The sequence below is a fragment of the Mus musculus genome, chromosome 1 (assembly GCF_000001635.26).
Source record: "Mus musculus strain C57BL/6J chromosome 1, GRCm38.p6 C57BL/6J".
In the NCBI taxonomy this organism is placed as follows: Eukaryota; Metazoa; Chordata; class Mammalia; order Rodentia; family Muridae; genus Mus; species Mus musculus.
This window is the reverse complement of record NC_000067.6, coordinates 35304279-35318204: the sequence shown is the minus strand read 5'-3', so window position 1 is coordinate 35318204 and position 13926 is coordinate 35304279.

Here is a 13926-nt window from a genome sequence, read left to right as displayed (position 1 = left end):
TTTAGAGCGGCAAACCGAATCTGAGGAGATTGTCCCGCCTCCACTGCAGCAAAAGCCTATGCTACCATGGCGAAAGTGCGGGCCGCACACTCTGCACCTAACACATGTGCCAAACACAAAAAACACACACACTATAACAAGCATACATCCCAGGGCTCTCATCCCCGCTCATCTTCCCTGAAGCAAGGGATAGATAGCCAGAGGGGCTATCTCTTTAAGGGGAATTCAGGGATCAAAAAGCGTGGAAAAATTTGAATGTCATGTCGAGCTGGTATCGGCTTCTGGAATACCGAAAGGATCTCCCATCTCGGCTCCATCGTTTGTGCTTGTGGGATCATCCACCACATCCACAGGGGCAACTGGATCAGGAGCCTCATTCTTGCAGCGTCTCACCAATCTCTCCGGCACCCAAAGAGGTTCTGTCTGGTCCTGTGGAAACACACAAACAGACCCTCTCGCCCACATCAACACCTGATCTACTCGATCCCCAGGGGGGATGGACACAATACCTCGTGGTGATGAGACCATAACCTCAATCATCTGTGTGTCCATCTGGGGAGTCAGTACGCCAAATCTCCGGACAGAAGGTCCGCCTATAGGTGGCTGCTGAGGAGGCATAGGGAGGAGGCGCAGAAGCTAATTCGCCTTCCTCTTCCGCCTCTGCTCTTATATTTTGTCCTTTCTGTCCACCTGATAACACTGTGTCTCCTTTCTTTTTCTTTTTTCTTTTTAAGCCCTTCTCCTCTTCCGACATATTTTCTTGTTGCTCTGTAAGGATTTTCTGACCTGTCTTGACTGCCTCTACACACAAACAGTAACAGAGTCCATATATCAGAACAAACAAGACCAAAACTATCAGACCTACCCACAAAGGGTCAATGGGAGAAAAAAGCATAACTACACAGCGAGGATCTATTGATCACTACACTGAGGTTATCATAGTTCCTTAACTTGTCCCCAAACCAGGAACCTTAACTTGTCCCAAAGCCTGCTTCCTGGCAACTTTATATTTGCCTCTATTTTATCCGAGGTCCTTCCCAAACTCCTGGGGTTGCAAGTTTCACTCACCGTGAACTTACCCTGCCAGCAACCACTGACTGCTGAAAGTTCTGAACTCGGTGGGGGAGTCGGTTCCCCGTACGGGCCACCAATTGTCACGCCTGCTCTCGACCAGCAAGAACGATGCGACCACCAGTCCTTCTAACAGCAGTTTATTCAGTCCTCATCTTTCTTCTTTCTCTTCATCAGTACCTTTCCCCAGCTGAAGAGTTCTGAATCCACGCCAGATCCTTCTCAACAGTCTGTTTTACGAGAACCTTTATTAACCACTCCTTCCCCGTGATGCAGTTCTGAATCCTCCCTGTAGCAGGGGGTCTTCGCTTGTGCCTGAAGATGTTTCTTTTCCCGGGTTTTCTCGTCCCAGGTCTTCTCGTCCCGGGTTTCAGCACCACTTGTTGCGCGCGCTCAACAGGCCAGGAAGAACGACGCTGCTACAGGATCCTTCTGCACACATTTATTCAGTCCTGTTTCTTCTTTCTCTATATCTCCCTTGTTTATATCTCCCCTGTTTATATATCGCCCCTGTTTATATCTCCCTTGTTTTTATATCTCCCCTGTTTTTATATCTCCCCCGAACCCTGGGCCTCTCACTCTTTTATACTCTCAGTTCCCATCCACGCACAGCAGGCCACGCCACCTCACCAGGCACGCAGCTTCAGCTAATCAGGGCAGCAGGGGCAAATCTCCACCAAATTGGATTCACCTGTATCCTGGTACACCTGCGCAGCACTCAAGATGTTTGTGGTTTATATGAGGAAGTCAGGTGCAAGTCATATGACTTAGCTGCAGTCTCTGGCGCCTTTAGGACTGCCGCCACACCCGCTCCCCACAACAGAGAAACAACTAGACTCTAGTTTCCTGGCATATTATCATGTAGACTGTAGCACCCATGACAGCAACTGCAGGTCTTTGCATGTGCATAAATCCATGTTGAAAACAAGGGTCTCCTCATTAGACACACCTGGAGCAAGGACTAGTTGACTGCTAGAACAAAATGTCTGAAGGGACAAAAAGACAAGACATGTTTAGCTAACAGTTTCAGAGCCCCAGGAGCTTAGTGCTCGAAGGTCCTTTCGTTGCATTGCACTTGACAGATGTCATCATGGCACGTGATGAAGGAGGGAACAATCAGAACATCAGAGAAAGCTGAAGTGCTCAAATCATTTTATAATCAAACCTTCTTTTCAAAATTAATCCATTCCTCGAGAACAGCGTTAATCCCTCCAGGAGATACTACCTCCATGACATAACTGTCCTCACTAGGCCCCATTTCTTGATAGTTTCATCTCTACACTGAATCAGCTTTCTAGTACAGGAACCTTTGGAAGTGTGATGGCTAAGAAAAAACTCCATCTTGTGATAGGAACCCTCTGTAAATCCAAAACTTCTATGAGATAATTAACCACTCGTTCTTGCTTTTGTGTAGTAGTGGGATGTGAGACAGCCTCTTTATCAGAGTATACAGGAGAATGAGACAGTTCCTCACAGCTGAGGGAGTAAAGGCAGTTTGTCACTCACCTACTCATTCTGCACAAATGTGACAATTGTGATACCCACCTTTAAAGCCCCTTCCTTTAGGCTCTTATGGGTGACATGCTTCACCTTGGCTTTAAGACTATTTGCTTGCTAGCAATAATTAATAATTTCATTTAATTATACACTGACTCAAGTCTGTCATCTTTCCCCAATGGATTCAAAGTCCCTAACATTTTTGGAGGTCCCGCTGAGATCCCTGGGAGACTCCAGACTCAGGATCAGGGGTTTAGGATAGGTTCTAAGACATGGAAGCCTGAGGAACCCAAGATCACAGCTGCTATAAATGAATGAAACTCTGACCAACTGATAACTTGTTCTGTTCTGTTTTGGATCCAGACTTTTGGAGACATAGGAGAGATGAGACATGTTCACAAATCCTGTTTCTGGGAGAAAGGGGGTGTCTTCCTGGCATTGATATGTGAAGGAAGTTGGCCATCAAATGCCTGCATTTGTCTGGTCTCCTCTGAATGCATGCATGTTTCATCTCTGTAATCATTTGCTTATGTCTGATGGGCTTGCGTTTTCTGGTGTGCCCATTAAGTTTTTCTGCAGACATGAGAACCAATAGACCAAACAAGTTTAGCTGTGGGCTTGTCACTGGCTAACTCTACCTTCCATGCTCCTCTTACAGCATACTCTTGTTATGCCAGGGAATTGTTAGTGATTGCCCCAAAACACACACAGGAACAGATATGATGCAACTCACAGCAGGGTCTTTATTCTATTTGAGCAAGCTCACCTCTTCCGGCCCCCAACACACCTCCATCATGCAAGATGATTTTGGTGGTGTTCGAGCCCCAAATGTCTATGGGGCAAGGCTTTATAGTAAGCAGCAAGCAGGGAATTCGTGTGCAAGCATCTAATTTGAAAGCTACTATGGCCTTTATCACAATTGGCTGGATCTGAGAGTCATATCACAAACTTAATTTCTGACGCACTCTGTATTGGTGGCCATTAAGCAAGGGATGGGCTTGTAACCTGGGGTGCAGGTTTGTTGGGGGAATAACTTGGAGACATTGGTCTTGTTGAGGGTGTAACCTGGAAACTGTTCTTTTTGGGAATTAGCCCTAGAGACTGGAGCTAGCCACAGGTTTTGTTGGGCGGCAACTTGGAAACTAATGCTAGGTACCAACCTATTAGTCTACATGAGTTTAAACTTAGGTCAGGCTCTCTAGTATGGAGTCTGAATGTAAAAGCTTTGGCATCTCACCCTGTGTCTAGCAATGGCTACCTTACGTCTCCTCATCTCTTTGTAGGAGCAACTTGCTCTGTCTTTTCTTCCCTGGAGTCTGCTGCTTAAGTTTCTCAGATATATCCGATGTTTCACTGCTCTTTCTCTGCATCTGAAGGATCTTTTCTTCCTGCTTGCTCTATCTCCTGGCTGTCTTTTTTCTCTGTCCACAGAGCTCTGGATGCAGCTGGGGAGATGTGAGTGGCCAAGTGGTGGCCATCAACCCACTCCCCGCCTGGCACGGGCACTACACACCTGTTCTGCCACAGGTCACTGCCTGAGCTGCTGGTCCACTCAACAATTCTCACTTCTAAGTCTTCTTTATTCTCTGCTTGCTCTGGTCTCCCCCCTAGCTACAGATTCAGTTTTGTAGGGATTTAGGTGTCTTTGGGGGTAGAGATATTATTAAAGTATTGTTTCACAGTATTCTACTTTATTAAAAGCTGACTCTGAAGTTGGGTTATGGCCTGCCTTTCCTGACCCAAGTTTGCTTGTTTGAAAGTTTCCCCAAAGTCTCTGTTCTAAGCCAGAGGGCCATCTGGCTTTATAACAGGGGAAATGAAAATCAAAACAAGACAGCTCTGAAAAAAATACACTATAAGCGTTAAAACAGCTGAAAAGTGGACTATTCTCAATGGGGATTAGTGCTATTCATCTTATACTCTTTTTGGTTTTATTTAACACTCTAAAAATTTTTCCTAACATATAAATTTAATCTCAAGATTATTAAGACTATTATGTAAACTTTCTATACCTCAGAATTTATGTTTATTGGATTTGGTTCTTTAAAAATCTATAAAATCTATAACAAAAGTTAAGTTTAAAAACATAACAAAAGGGCTGGAGAGATGGCTCAGAGATTAAGAGCACTGACTGCTCTTCCAGAGGTCCTGAGTTCAATTCCCAGCAACCACATGGTGGCTCACAACCATCTGTAATGGGGTCTGATGCCCTCTTCTGGTGTGTCTGAAGACAGCTACAGTGTATTCATATACACAAAATAAATAAGATCTTAAAAATAAAACATAACAAAAGGGGTGATAATTAAAAATCTATACATGGGTAACGTTAACTTGCTACTACATGCTTATATAACTTGAAACAAACTCTTGTTTAAAATAAATATTTAAAATGGAATAAATAACAACTGCATGGCTTGCCACTATTGTGGGTAATAATCCCTTATTAAGATGGAGGCAACCACATGACTGGCATCCATCTTGACTGAGGTTAGAGCAGATCTATACTATATGACTTCACTCCCATCTTGATTAATGTGAGTATGTGTTATAAACCAACTAAGGAGGCAACATCTGGTCTCCAAGATATTTTGGATTTATGATGGATTTTTATATGGTAAATTTTTGTCCTGAGGATAACATTTTTTTAAAGAAAAACCCCATATGTTTAATAAGTAAAATATGCTTAATTAAGATTTGTAAATTCCTAAAGTTATAAAGGTCTACTCAGGTTAACAAAAACTGAATTAGAGATATATGTATAAACACTTATGCTTTTTATAACTATTCTCAACACCAGGCATCTAAATTTTCTAAAACTAGAAACAACATATGTTTGATTAATAAGGTGTGTTCAGTAGATACATTTTACAAGTTCCTAAGATTTATTCAGGCTGACAGAAACTGAATGGAAGATATATGTCTAGCCTCTTTTTTGTCTTTGCTAGCTTTGTTATTCTTTAGTTATTTAGGTATTTGAACAGAGGGAAGAGTGTTCAAGTTTTAACCCAGAATCAATTTTGGGGGTGCTCTTTGAGCTTTTTCTATGACTCAAAGGCCAGAGTCTACTCCTGCGGTTATAGACACTTAACTAACTGCCTTCTCTACAGACTACAAACTGGTAATACTAATAGGTCCAAAATTTTCAGCTTTTTTTTTCTTTTGCAAATCAAGAAGCTCATGTAAGCTCCAGTGAGTCATGACAGACACTCACTCTTGCCGCAGGTCAAATGGATTCTAGATAAGTACTCCTACATCAGTCAACACTAAACTCCTCCACCTAATTTCTCTTCCTGAGGGAAGTTTCAAACGTAAGATTTTTTTTCCCTTAAGCATTAAACTTTACCTTCTGTCTCTAGTCTGTATCTCTCTCAGCAGATTTCCACTCAGCTGACAGACCATCCATGCCTACAAACCCTCCAAATCAGCTGCAAGCCCTGGACCTGCTGAAAGCCAATGTACAACAGGTGCTTCTGATGGAGTTTTCTACCTGCTGGAGCCCCTCATTTTGGACCATCCTTCCAGACTGCTCCAAAGCTGCCTGTACTTCACTAGCCCCAAGCGATCCAGCTGAACCCGGGCAGTGAGTCAGATGTACCCTACCCCTCCTGGCCTTACACAGGCATTCCATCCTTCTTAGACGCTGACAGCAAAGTCCTAATTTCAGCTCAGGAGCATTTACAGAAGGGAATACTTTGCCCCTTATTCCTAACAAAAGGCTGGAATGTGAGGTCCAAAGGAAACTAGTTCCTCTCTATGAAAAGGAATCACTCTTCCCTCTGGCAAAAGGGACAAATGGCTTCCTGTGGTACCTATTGACATACTAGGCCCTGTGTTTGCCTCCAGACTCCCTTAGTATTGCAAGTATCTGTTACAAAAACTTGCAAAAGTGTTACCCAAGACTGGGGCTAGAGTCTGAATGAAGAGCTTATTTCATGGTTGCCAAATGTTTCCAGGGTGAAATAGATGTTGGTTTCCTTTGACTCACTGATTTATGCATGCTGATGCTCATTAATAGATGCCTCCATGTCAATGCTGTAAATACCAGAAATCTTAAAATTAAATCCCCCATAACTGACTCATTCTCCTAGAGCCACTGGGGGATATAATGGACTACTTAGGCCGTCTTCGTAAGACAATCAACTCTGTGAAACAGGTGTTAATCTGTACCTCAACACGAATCAGCGGATTGGTTAATATGATCTAGAGCCAATGGGGAATGAGATGGCTGAGTAAAACTCCATGTTATGCTAGGAACTTACTCAAGATGCCTGTAGGCTCCCAACAACTCTGATCCCTTGCCCTTTCCCCCAAATTGCTATGCGATAATTAATCGCTTGTCCTGGGTTTTGTAAACCCACTTATCACTGTGTACCAGGGATTAAGACAGCCCCTTTATCAGAGCGTACAGGGGAAAAGAAACAGGTCATCACAGCTGAGGGGAGTAAGGCAGTATCTCACTCACCTACACGTTCTACACAAGTGAGAAAATGTGGTACCCACCTTTACAAACCATTCCTGTAGGCTCTTCTGGGTTACACACCTTCAATTTGGCTTTAAGGTTGTTGGTTGGCCTTCTAGGAGTAATTAATACATTCATTAATTATACGTTGAATTGAGTCTGTGGTCTTTTTCCAGTACATTCAGATTCTATAACAGAAGATACATTCAAACCATATCTAAATCTTAGAAATGTCCATTTTTAATGTGTGAGTATGATGATTATATATGTATATGAGTGTGCCCGTACACTAACATCACAGCACATGTGTGTAGAGCACAGCATGGACAAAGATGGGTGCTGTTCCTCACCTTCTCCCATGTTTGAGACAAGGTTTCTCTGTTACTATTCATTTCTATGTAAGGCTACCTGGCCCATGAGTTTCCAGGGTCTCTCCTATCTCAGCCTTCCACATCACAATAGGAATGTTATGATAATAGTTGTATGCTGGGGATTTGTACTCTTGTCCTTTGTTCATGTTGTAACCCACTGAGGCATCTGTCCACCCCAGAAAAAAAATGTCTCACAGGACCTGGAGCGCACAGTCTAGCCAGGCAGTGGTCAGCAAGCATGAGCAATCCTCCTGTGTCCTCCCCTCACAGTCTTGGGGTTTAGAGGCATGCATGAGCACCCTGTCTTTTTTATGTGGGTGTTAGGTATTTAAACCCTGGTCCTCATGCTTGTGTGCCAAGCATTCTTACCCAGTGAACTGTCTCCTTGGCTCAGAAACTATTTTTTAAAATAAGTGATCTTTAAAAAAAAAAAAAGAAAACAAGCAAGGAAGGAAGGAAGGAATGGAAGGAGGGAGGGAGGGAGGGAGGGAGGAAGGAAGGAAGGAAGGAAGGAAGGGAGGGAGGGAGGGAGGGAGGGAGGGAGGGAGGGAGGGAGGAAGGAAGGCAGGCAGAACACAGGGACCCTATTGGAAGAGTTAAGGGAAGTACTGAAGGAGCTGAAGAGTTACACAACCCCATAGAAAGAAGAACAATATCAACTAACTGCCCCCACTGCCAGAGCTCCCAGGGACTAAACTGCCAACCAAAGAGTACACATGGAGGGACCCATGGCTCCAGCTGCATATGTAGCAGAGGATGGCCTCATCCAGCATCAGTGGGAGGAGAGGCCCTTGGTCCTGTGGAGGCATGATGCCCCAACATAGGGGGATCCTAGGGTGATGAGGATGAAGTAGGAGTGGGTGGGTGGATTGGGGAGCACCCTCATAGAGGCAGGAGCAGGGGGTGGGACTGAGGGTTTGAGGAGGGAAAACCGGAAAGGGGGACATTTGAAGTATAAATAAATAAAATAACCAATAAAAAAAGAAGAGCAAGCTCCTTGGTTGTCTTCTACTCCATTATGGGGGTAAAGAGAATAGTGGTGGTATCCCCTCAAATAACTAGGGTCAGTGCTTTGGTTACGTCTTGCTAATGGGATTCTACAGACACCTGTGAAGGAAGGGATAGGAAGAGACATTCTTGACCCTCGCACAGCTAATGAAGAACTGTAATCGCATCACTTTTTAGACAAGTAGGTTGACAAAGGTCTGATGGCTGGAAGTGAAAGGGAGCCATGTGCAGGACCTACTTGAAGGAAGCCATGGGGCTATGCGATTCTCTTCCACACCCAGATGACAAGAAAAATAAAAGAGGAAATTAAGTCCTGTCTACAAAAAGCCTTTGGCAGTAGAGGAAAGCAAGCAAGCAAACGGGTGTCCACGAAGAAATCCTTAGGTTTGTGGACAATAAGGATGAACAGAGCTAGCAGAATACACTTGAATAGGGATTTGAGTGCATTCATGTCAACCAAGAAAATAACAGCAGGGAGTGTCTGAGCAATGGGGGTAAAAGCAGTCCATGTCAAGAAGAGGAGCTTAATAGAGACCCTGGTAACCACTTCGAATGTCTTTAAATCACGAAGTATGTCAGCTTGCCACCACAAAAATCACAAAAGAATTCTACTCCCTTTTCTCCTCCTCCTCTCCCCAGAATTCATAATTCAGCAATGGATTATGTAAGGAAGATGCTGTTTTATGGCAGTTTCTTCCTTAACTGAAACACCCTGTGTGTCTCGGAGAACAGAAGCCTGAAAGCATCTTGAGGACCTCTCCCTAGCAGTGTGAAGGAGGGAGACTTGGCCAGCTGAATTGCAGAGAGAGGAGACAGGCTGTTAAGTTGCCTGTATGTTATTCAGAGTGCTCCAGTGTTGTAACTTTCCTCAGTTATTTCCCCTGTTCCCACGAGGATAGGCTTTTCAGTAATGCAGCTGTCTTTGAGTCTTCCCTGCTTCTTGTAAGTAGCTTTTCACTTGTACTCAGTAAACTGTTACTTCAAGTTACACTTGCTGCAGTTGCTACTTTGGTGTGTTCTGAGCTCCGGTTCTGGGGTGAGGAGACCTATGTGTGTTACATCTTCCCAAAAAAGTCTGTTACACAGCAGGTGTGTGGAAGAGGAGAGGTGGTGGCAAGAATGAGAACATATGTCACCCTAGTACAGCAGGTGCACATCTGAAAGTGGTCTCAGGCAAGAAGCTGAAACTTCTTAAAATATAGTCAAACGTCTTGCCTAATATAGGAGAGAATAAATTTTTAATTGCACAAGTAGACAGACAGTGTCGTGTAATTTAGAATGACTAAGAGAAATCTTATTAACAAAGAATGATAGAAAATTGTGGGTTCTCCCAAAGGCATCATGAAATAGATCCATTCCAGAAATACTGAGGAGAAGTAGGTGGAAGAGACTTGTGCTCTGTGTTAATTACAATGAGAAGCCTCTATCTTACCCTACAGGCTGCACCATTAGCTCAAACCCTGCCATGCTTGAAGTACCACACAGGGACAGTTCATACAAAGTGTCAACTAATCCTAGAGACCTTCATTTGTCACATGTTATGTCCCAATCCACAGAAGAACCAAAAGACACTGAGACTTACACAAGTTCTTATGGGTACAAGGGGTCAAAGCAATATCCAGTTCTGTTTGACCCTGAACCTTGTTCTGCCTCCCACAGTGCACAAGAAGTCAGTTATTGATCCTATATGTCCTGAAGATATTCTATATGTCATACAGGATATTGAGAAAACTGCATTAAGAAAAATCCCTGTGTTTTCCGTCTTACAGAGCCTATAGATCATTTAACAATAGAGACACAAATTCAGCACAAACGAATACATCTATTTGCACTCCTATTCCTGTATTATCAAATAAGATAAATGTTCACTTGGGCATATATGTAAAATACCCCGACTTTGGGTTTGGTTGGCACTCCATATAAAAGATGAGGAGATGACCAGATATGACCTCCCGAGTATAATACCACCAGGATGAGAGGGAGCTTGAAGTCTTGTTAAGAGGATGAAGCAAAAAAGACCTAAGATGGTGATTGTTTTAGTTAGGATTTCCATTGCTGTGAACAGACACCATGACCAAGACAACTCTTAGAAGGACAGCATTTAATTGGGGATGGTTTACAGGTTCAGAGGTTCAGTTCATTATCATCAAGGCAGGAGCATGGCATCATGCAGGCAGGCATGGTGTTGGAGAAGGAGCTGAGAGCTCTACATCTTGTTCAGAAGTGAACCAGGAGAAAACTATCTTTTCCATGCAGCTAGGAGAAGGGTCTCAAAGCCCACCCCCTCAGTGACACAATTCCTCCAACAAGGTCACACAGTATCTGTACTGGCTAGTTTTGTGTCAACTTGACACAGCTGGAGTTATCACAGAGAAAGGAGCTTCAGTTGAGGAAATGCCTCCATGAGATCCAACTGTAAGGCACTTTCTCAATTAGTGATCAAGGGGGAAAGGCCCCTTGTGGGTGGGACCATCTCTGGGCTGGTAGTCTTGGGTTTTATAAGAGAGCAGGCTGAGCAAGCCAGGTAAAGCAAGCCAGTAAAGAACATCCCTCCATGGCCTCTGCATCAGCTCCTGCTTTCTGACCTGCTTGAGTTCCAGTCCTGCATCCTTTGGTGATCAACAGCAGTATGGAAATGTAAGCCAAATAAACCCTTTCCTCCCCAACTTGCTTCTTGGTCATGATGTTTGTGCAGGAATAGAAACCCTGACTAAGACAGTATCCAAAAAGGCAGCATCTCCTAAGATTGCCACTCCCTGGGACAAGCATATTCAAACCACCACAGTTATGCACAGCAAGGAGCAGACCATCTGATCATCAAAAGAGGTGGGAGAGCATTGCAGAGGCCACAACATGGGACCCCAGGAATGTATGTCATGGAGTTCTTTTCTAAGAGCCAAGTGCTTCCTCCCATGCTATGATTAACTTCTGATAGCTACTGATTAATTGGACTCACAGACTGTCCCCGAGTTTTGAGTGTGGAATCATATTGAAGAGCTTATAAATCATGGAGATATAAAGCAAAGATTCTAAAAGACACCGGGCAGACCTGGTTCTGCTACTTGTTATCCATGGGTTCTAGGACAGTTTATCTCATTAATACAGGAGTAGTAATAAATCCTATACCATAGGTTCCTGTACCAATGGATCCTATACTAATGAATCCTAAACCATAATGAGGAAGAAGTAAGGCTGTGAAGAGGGATTAGCACATATCCTCCCAACCTTAAGCAAATGCCTAGAAGACCATAGTTTCAAGCATCTCCCTCCCTCCCTCTCTCCCTCCCTCCCTTCCTTATTCCCTCCTTCTGTATGTGTCTATATGCATGTATAAGTGCATGCATGTACACATTAAGGTGCATGAAGAATATGTGTGTGTGTGTGCGTGCGCATTAATGTGCATTATCAAGTGCAGGTATGTATGCATGCAGAAGCCAGATGTCAACTTCAAATATCATCCTTTAGGTGCTTTCTCTCATGATTTTTTGAGACAGTGCCTCTCACTAGTTGGAACTCAACAGTGAGGCTAGGCAGTTGTCCTGCAGGACACAAGAACATACCTATCTCCACTTTCCCAGCACCAGGACTGCAGGCAGGTGCTGCCACACTTGGCTTTTGTATGTGGATTCTGAAGATGGAACCTATGCCTTCTAACTTGCAAAGTAAGCAACTTACCCACTGAGCCATCCTGGGCTGGGCATCCCATCTCTAAATCATCCTCAGTATGCTCACTAATGACTATCCTCTTCCCTGACTTGGAGGGAGCTTATATTTGATTCTTCTAACCTGCTTCCTGTGAAATTGGAAACTCTTACCTGGGCTTCACAATCAGAAAAACCCAGAGCATTTTGTCTGGCTCAGGCTCCACTGAGCAAAGCATAAGCCTCCTTCCAGGGCCCTCTGGCTGATCACAGTGAGCAAACTGGTATAGATGTAAAACAATAAAATGAAACCATTTGGTGACTGATGACTGAGTCAGTGAAAGGCGGAGAAAGTGCTCTGGTTCAGAAGGAAGGATGTAAAAGATGTATCTGTTTCCAGAAGAGGCTAGAGAGAGAAGAGATGGAGACTTACTTTAACAAAAGACTGATGATAGTACCCTGCAGTATATAGTCAGCCATCTGTGTCCATGGATTCTGTATCCACAGCTTCAACCAACAGGATAGAAAATACTTGAAAATAATTTGCATCTGTACTAAACATGTAATATTTCCCGCCTTTATTTTCTGCCCGGCATACTAAAGTGACTGCTCACAGCATTTTATTGCATTAGATTTAAAAAAAAAGATTTATTTTTAAATATTCATATGTTTATGTACTTGTGCAGGTGTGTGCTGTGTCCAGAAAGGGTTCAGACCTCCTAGAGGTGGAGTGACAGGCAGTTATGAGTCACATGACATGGAGCCAAGCCTGGAGAAGAGCAGGGTGTACACCTACGAGCCAAACCAGCTCTTCAGAGTCCAGCATAGTGAAGTACCCCAAAATCTCAGCACTTGGGAGGCTGAGACATGAGGATCACTGCAGGGTTTTGGCCAGCTTGGCCAAGAGGGTGAGTCCTAAGCTAACTTAGCCCAGGCTATAATAAAGATTTGTCTCAAACCCAAAGCCAGTGGTCTTCAAGAAATGAAACCCAAACCAAATAGCAGGAAAAGTTGACATAGCTAATATAACGTCAAATAAAATGAAGGTTTTGTTAATTACTGTAACTTCTACTTTAATTTGTTTTTATTTTTCAGGTCAAAGTATATTAATGAGAAAAGGAAAGCTATATTATAGATTTTATCCTGTTCCTGGTTTACCATGGCTTAATGCATAGATTTTGAAACTTTGGAGTAAACGAATGTAAATATCTACTCTTAAATACAAGAATGAAGCTAAGCTCAGTGGACTGGAGTTGAGCAGTTAATCTTCTGAGTTAAATGTGCCACAGAAATCTGTTCCCTGCACCAGCACTTATAAAACTTCCATCCTGAGTGTCTGGTTTTGATGTTAAGATAACCTTCTTAGAGCAGCAGGCATGCTATCTTCTGGCCTTATCAACAGTGTCAGAAAGCAGACATTAGCCTTCAGCCAGAATCCGGCAAAGTACAAAATGAAGAGAAAGGGTGAAAAACATAAAAAATTTGAATCTAAACCTAGGCAACGATGGGGCTGCTCGTTGCTGTCAGTCCCAGTTGAAGAGACACCTCAAGCTCCTACTCCCACTCAGGATGCCTTTTGCCGGTGGCTTGGAGCCGTGGAGGATGGAATGATCCAGAAGCACAGCATGATCAGACCCTCTCTGTGGGCACTGGACGTGATGGATACATCACAGATGCTGAGTCCTCTCCACTAGCGCCATCGAGTAAGTGTCCACCTCCTTCCGATCCATTCTCCTACCTGAAGACAGGAGTGACAGGCACATTTCCAGTCTCGTTGGACTTGGCAGGCCTATGTTTTACCACTGAATGGAAGTTTTATTTCTACTCAGTTTTGGGATACAGTCCATCAGGGCAGGGAAGGCAAATCAGCAGGAGCATG